Source organism: Cucurbita maxima, unplaced genomic scaffold (genome assembly GCF_002738345.1).
Source record: "Cucurbita maxima cultivar Rimu unplaced genomic scaffold, Cmax_1.0 Cma_Scf00204, whole genome shotgun sequence".
NCBI lineage: Eukaryota > Viridiplantae > Streptophyta > Magnoliopsida > Cucurbitales > Cucurbitaceae > Cucurbita > Cucurbita maxima.
Genome location: NW_019272220.1, coordinates 19,716 through 27,700, shown reverse-complemented (window position 1 = coordinate 27,700; position 7,985 = coordinate 19,716).

The following is a 7,985-nucleotide window of genomic DNA, read 5'->3' as shown; positions in this document are numbered from 1 at the left end:
TCCTAAAATATATGTAGGTCTCTCTTCTAAAATATATGTCTCTCTCCTAAAATATATGTAAGTCTCTCTCAAATATAAAAATATCTAGGTCTCTCTTCTAAAATATATGTAGGTATCTCTCCTAAAATATGTAGGTCTCTCTTCTAAAATATCTAGTCTCTTTTCTAAAATATATGTTGGTCTCTCTCCTAAAATATACGTAGGTCTCTCCCTTAAAATATTTAGGTCTCTCTTCTGAAATATCGAGGTCTCTCTTCTAAAATATCTAGGTCTCTCTCCGAAAATATCTAGGTTTCTAGGTGTTTCTCCTAAAATATCTAAAATATCTAGATATCTAGGTCTCTCTTCTAAAATATATAGGTCTCTTTCCCCTGAGTCTCTCTCTTAAAATATCTAGGTTTCTTTCCTAAATAATCTAGGTCTCTCTCCCCTAACTAACTTTCCCTCTCCTAAAATATAGGTCTCTCCCCTAAAATATCTACGTATCTAAGTCTCTCTCCCCTAAAATATCCAGGTATCTAGGTCTCTCTCCCCTAAAATATCCAAGTATCTAGGTCTCTCTCCGAAAATATCTAGTATCTAGGTGTTTCTCCAAAAATATCTAAAATATCTAGGTCTCTCTCCTAAAATATATAGGTATTTAGGTCTCTCTCCTAAATATGTCTCTCCTAAAATATGTAAGTCTCTCTCCTTAAATTCTAAAATATGGAGGTCTCTCCTATCTTTCCTAAAATATATGGCTATCTCTCTCTTAAAATATCTATTATCTCTCCTCAAATATCCACTATTTCTACTAAAATAGGTAGGTTTCTCCCAAAAATAGGTAGATTTCTCTCCTAAAATATCTAGGTCTATCTCTCCTAAAATATCTAGGTCTCCCTTCTAAAATAGATGTATGTCTCTCTCCTAAAATATATGTAGTCTCTCTCTCAAAATATAAAAATATAAAAAATATCTAGGTCTCTCTTCTGAAATATATGTAGGTCTCTCTCAAAAAATATATGGGTCTCTCTCCTAAAATATATGGAGGTCTCTCTCCTAAAATATATAGGTCTCTCTTCTAAAATATCTAGGTCTCTCTTCTAAAATATCTAGGTCTCTCTTAAAATATATAGGTTTCTCTCCTAAAATATATGTAGGTATCTCTCCTAAAAAATATATGTAGGTCCATCTCCTAAAATATCTACCATCTCTCCTAAAATATCTAGTTCTTTCTCCTCCAATATCTAGGTTTCTCCCTAAAATGAGTAGGTCTCTCTCCTAAAATATATCTCTCTCCTATCTCTTCTAAAATATCTACTATCTCTCTCCTAAAATATCTACTCTCTCCTAAAATATCTACTATCTCTCCTAAAATATCTAGTTCTTTCTCATCGAATATGTAGGTTTCTCCCCTAAAATAAGTAGGTCTTCCTCCTAAAAAATATATGTAGGTCCATCTCCTAAAATATCTACTATCTCTCCTAAAATATCTAGTTCTCCTCCAATATCTAGGTTTCTCCCCTAAAATGAGTAGGTCTCTCTCCTAAAATATATCTCTCTCCTATCTCTCCTAAAATATCTACTATCTCTCTCCTAAAATATGTATATGTAGATCAAATATGTAGGTCTATCTCCTAAAATATATGTAAGTCTATCTTCTAAAATATAATATATGTAGGTCTCTCTCCTAAAATATATGTAGGTCTCTCCTAAAATAAGTAGATCTCTCTCATTGCTCCATGTTGAGCTGACAGTGAAAACTCTCATGTTTGTCAATATTCAGTCCTTTTGTAAACAAATCTGCTAGGCGAATCTGCTTGGCAAATTGTAGATTGATGGTTGCAATGGAGTGGTATTGGAGACTTAATTTTTAATGTCAATCTTTCATCTAAAGTTTTAACCACACCATGTTGAGCTGACAACAAAAACTCTCATGTTTGTCAATATTCAGCCCTTTTGTAAACATGTCTGCTAGGCGAATCTGCTAGAAAAATTGTAGATTGATGGTTGCAATGGTCTGGTATTGGAGACTTAATTTTCTTACGTCAATCTTCCATCTAAAGTTTTCACCACACCATGTTGAGCTGACAACGAAAACTCTCATGTTTGTCAATATTCAGTCCTTTTGTAAAAATGTCTGCTAGGCGAATCTGCTAGGCAAATTGTAGATTGATTGTTGCAATGGAATGGTATTGGATACTTAATTTTCTGGTGCCAATCTTCCATCAAAAGTTTTAATCATGTATTTTCCTGAGCTGCTCCAGCTGCTGCTCTATACTTTGCTTCTCTAATTGACAATGATACTGTTGGTTGTCTTTTGTTACACCAAAAATTTGTTCTTGAACCGAGATTGAACACGTACCTCGGATGGATCAATTGGGAGATACAAAGCTCAGACTAAAGAGGGCTCTGATACCAAGTTAGACGAACACGCTCTCCACAATGATATGATATTGTCCACTTTGAGCATAAGCTCTCATGATTTTGCTTTCGGCTTCCCCAAAAGGCCTCATACCAATGGAGAGTGTATTCTTTGACTATAAACCCATGACCATTCACTAAATTAACTAATGTTGGACACTTTCATCCAACACCCCCCTCCCCCCCCGAACAAAGTACGCCTCTCCTTAATCGAGGCTCGACTCCTTTGGAGTCTTAGTCATTTTTTACTGCCTTCGAGGAGGCTTGACTCCATTTTCTTTTTGGAGTCCTTTGTTCGACATTCGAGGATTTGCCTATCTATTGACACGACTAAGTTTAGGGCATGGCTCTGATACCAATTGTTGAACACAACTCTCTGTGGGAAACACTCGCACTCTTTATTAAGACCAATCGATAAGAGAATACAAGACTCAGTAGAATACTACTAGTTTTTGGATTTCTTATATGAAGACCTAGGTAGGGTAGACGGGTCTTTAAATTAGAGCCTATGCAATCTAGACCTAACCAATCTAAATCTAGACTTAACAAATCTAAATCTTCTTCCTAAAATATCTAGATCTCTCCTAAAATATCTAGATCTTTTCCTCCTAACATCTCTAGATATCTTTCCTAAAATCTCTACTAAAATAAATATACAATGAGCTCTTACAATTATTGGGCTTGACTCTATTGGGCTAGTGATGATGTTTCAACAGTGGTGACCTATAATGTGTTGTGCCGGACCAAGTCAAGCCCAGGGGTACAATATGAGCCCACCCTGTGGGCCGGTGTGCATGGACGTAGGCCGTGTATGGAGAAGTACCTTGCATCTAATCCTTCCTAAAACTATAAGAGCCCAACGCCATGTTATGTTTATAAAAGATAGGTCTCACTCATATATTGCATGTGTTTACGTATCAAACTTCAACAGTTGGGTCACTTACTCAGTATTTTATAAAATACTCAAGACAGGTACTAACTCAATCTCTCCGGTAAAGGTAAAGATCCTATGAACATTAGAAGGTGAACGTTGTGCAGTCCATGGAAGTCAAAATAGACAATAATAGGGCAGTTGAATGTTTGGAATGTTTTGAATTTTAAATTAGTACCTGATAGTACATATTTGATTTTAGTCAATTTTGTTAGGTGTTTGTGTGAAGCTTTATTTTCCTTTAAAATGATTGAATTTTAAGTTAGTACATGTCTATTATGAATTTCCGCATTTATGATTTATGCAGGCATGAGTTGACGTCACTAATTAGCTTAAGAAACTTAGGGGTGTTACATTTTATGTTATGATATGAATGATATATATGTTATGAATCTACGTTGCGATATGAATGATATATAATGCTTGAACCTTCACATATTACACCTCGCATATTATGTTAACATGTTCACGTTGTGCCTTACATTGATAAACCTTGTATATTAACCAACCATAAAAGATTTGTCCAATATACGTATGTATGTCTAATAGGAATGCTATGTCATGAAAAATAAAATGGATGTATGATTTGCATCATAACTATGTATCATGATTCGAAACTATAGGACCTCATTCATTTCGCATGTCACATGCATCGAGAGACTTTCTCCTTATGATTAGTACACATGTGTACACTTTTTTATTATGTACAGTATGATATTATGCATGCTCCTTTCTCTTTGTGGTTTCTGGCAACGTTAGTGTTCGCTAGTTTGCCATCAGACCCTTGAGGTATGTATACGAGTTCACTTAATGGGTCCATGTGTGCATGTGTGTTTCGTGAATAGAAAAGTACTACACATCAAACCTTACTCGAACTTGAAGTAGAGAATAAGGTCAGGATGTCTTAAGAAAAGATAGATCCCATAATAATTGTATGTGATTGCATTTTTTAACCTGAATAGTGGGATTACTTACTAAGTATTTTTGAATACTCAAGTCACGTGCTACTTCTTTTTGAGGTAAAGGTAAGCAAACAGTGTATGAATGACGATGTCACTGTGGAGACCATGGAAGTGAAGTCAAGATAGTTGCATTTGCATTTGCATTTGATGTAGCAGCCCTTAGATTTAATAAGTGTGTTGCATTATTTTAAATTATTGTATTTTGATTTCGGTATTTGTTGGTTTGAATGGTAATCTTTGGTCCATAGCATTGTTTTAGCAAATTATTTTAAAGGATTTCTGCATTTGGTAGTCATGACATGCATGTCGTAGGGACCTTATTTTTTAATGAAAAATCAGAGTCGTTTGACAATAAGTAATCGATTGTACTTGATATATAATCTAAATTTTTTTAATTTTCGTACTCATTTAAAATGCATTTTAAGTACATCAATTGATAAACTTTAATGATATAATAAATTAGATATATTTTATGGTGTATCAAATTGTTTATGTAATAGTTAAAAATAAAAACAAAAGTCCCGGTGGAAGGAACGAAAATCATGACGACTTGTGAGAATTCTCGTGAATCCAAACAAAAGTCCATGCAAGATTGAAGAAAAATACTTCACTCGTTTAATTTAGATCCATCATATGTCATTCCTCCGAGCTTAATTTGAGACACCTTTCACTTATATTTTAGACACTTTCCTAGCAAATGTTTCATAAACTTGTGCGATTAAAAGAAAGTTTAGGAAGACATTAATATTCATTTTGAAATTGTTACATCAATGGTTATTATTTGTTTTACCTAGAGAGCTTGAAATTGGTCATTGCTTCATTTAAGGGTGTAATGCCTCTAAAAATTTGACCTGGATATAGAATTTGAATCTAACTCGCAACAGTCTTGATATTTCCCATCAAAATCAATGACCAGAATTTAATTCAAAGTATTTAGAGTAACTTAATAATAAATTTAAAAGATAACCTCAAGTAGTCGTAGTTTAATTGTGAGAATTTTATGTTATGGTCCTGAAAACTTAACCAATAAGTAGCTATAGTTTAGTGGCAAGAATTTCATGATGTAGCAATAGAGATTTGAGCTGCCCAAATCCCAGCCACCACAATAATTTTACTCTCATTTAGGCGGGATTTCATTTTCCATAATTATTTTACCTTTCGCGTTTTGTTCACAGAGTAAATAACGGAAACAACTTTATTTTCTTTGTTGGTCTCAGAAAAGTTTATTCCACAAAAGCAATAAAGATGCGACATTTTCATCCACTAACTTAGATCATTATTTAATAAGGTGGAGAACAACCTTCCTATCCGTGCAAGAACTCAAATTTGTTTAAAGGATTATTAAACAATGAAAAGCCATTATTATGTGCCAACCATATGCATATTTCATTATCCTATCGATCAAAGTCATGTTCCCTTTTCAGACCAGAAAACCTCAAATGAGGCATGCCCTAATTTTCTCTCAAAGTCACACCAAAACAATGTGGTTTGAAAAAAATTCTCCTTAAAGTCCCAATAGAATTGGGTTCCTGGATTGACGATATGCACGCCTAAGTTCATAGCAAATCCGAAATTTTAGGTTAGATACACCCAAACTAAGATAAATATATACATATAAATTTTAAGAAGTATGCTAAAATAAAAACATTAAATACGAAAATAAAACCATTAAAAACCTAATAAATATTATGTAAAAATTAAATAGTTTAATTTTTTGTTTTTTAAATTTCAAAACTTAAAATAAAAACGTGAATTTCATCGTGAGTATGTATATATATATTCTCTACTAACCTAAATCTTCGTCTTTAGATTTGTAATGAGTCTCAAGAGGTGAACTTGAAGGATGGTTCCAAATCACCGCTTCCCACTTTGTCAATGGAATGAAGGATGGTTCCAAATCACCACTCCCGACTTTGTCAATGGAAATTGAGAATTGAATGCGCTCAAAAGGAAAGCTAGGGTGACAAAATGAGCCCTTATATTTTCAATTCTCAATTGATACATCAATTCAAATTTCCTTATAGAAATATCTTTCAAATGAAAAACCAAAAATTTTATTGAAGGTTTTCATTTTTAGTTTCACTCTTTTGAAATTCTACTTAATTTCTTAAGCAATTTATTTCTACTCTCTATCATATGAATTTTTACTCGTATTCTTAATACAGTAAGAATATACCACGTAAAAAAAGTAAATAGATATACAACAATTATATTGTTTGAGTTTGTAGGCAAAGGCCAAAACGAAAACACAAACAACAAAAGACTTGAGAATTTGCATGATCTTCATTTCTTCAATGGTGTTGCGACTTATTTTTATTTACATAAAAAATAAAAAATAGGAGAGAGAAAATGCAAGAATAAATAATTTACAGGATTGTTTATTATATAATCCTTTACAATAAATGTTATTTAATTATTGTCTTATTATGCATAGCTAGTCATTAAGTAAGTTATGAATAAAAATGAAGTTTTTATTTAAGTTCTGATATGAGGTAGGAATTTAAAAAAATTTCATTGAATTAAACCGTGCGGGTAGGAAAATAATTTTAACAATAAAAAAAAAGTAGTGACAAGTAAGAAAAATCGAGTAAAATATGCCACCCAATTCAAATTTATTTAGCCCGTTTTACTTATTACTATAGACTTATACATTCTCTTTTTCTTTCAAAATTTCATTCCCTTTTCTTTTCTAAGATTTTATCTATTATAATTGCAAAATTAACAAAATATATTTTAATTCAAACCTAACACATTAAACCAATCAACAAAAGATACCATGGATTATACAGCGGCACAAAACAAGACGTTAAAAGAGATGCGATCGAAAGATAAGGCGTCACTATGCATGTTGTTCCGAGCCGTTGACGAGTCGGGGTTTGAGAAGCTTGCCAATGCAACTACTTCAAAAGAAGCATCAGAAACTTTAGGAAAAGTGTTCAAAGGAATCGATCGAGTCAAGCAAGTGCGTCTCCAAACTCTTCGTGGCAAGTTGGAGAGCATGAGATGAAGGAGTCAAAAAGTGTATCTGACAACATCACGCATGTACAAACTCTGGTTAACCAACTCAACCGAAATGGAGAAATGTTAGCTGAGACTCGGGTTTTGGAGAAGATTTTAAGGTCATTAACCAACAACTTTGAGAATGATGTATGCGCGATAGAAGAGTTAAAGGACCTAGCAACATTCACAGTCGACGAGCTAGCCGATTTTCTCGAGGAACACGAGCAACATAAGAAGAAGAAGGAGGAAACACTTGATCAATCACTTCAAACCAAGGCGTCAATCAAAGATTAAAAGATACTCTACTCTCAAAATTTTGAAGGTAGAGGTTTTGACCGTGAAATTAGTAAAAATGGTCATGGTGCTCAAGGAAGTAGTCATGAAGGATAATATAACAAGAAGGGACAGCCGAGCCAAGCAAATTGGCATGGATGAGGACGCAATCGAGGAAGAGGCGGCCGATCAATTTACTCCAACATTCAGTGCTACAAATGTCACAAATATGCACTATGCAAATTATTGTAACTCCGACAAATGTTACAATTGTGGTAGAGGGGCATTTTGTAAAAGATTGTCGAGCCGATAAAAAGGTGGAAGAAACAATAAACCTAGCCTTGGTGACGCAACAAACGAAGGTCTTAGGTCTTCTCTTGAAGGCTCAAAATGAAGATCTGAAAGCGTAAGAACAC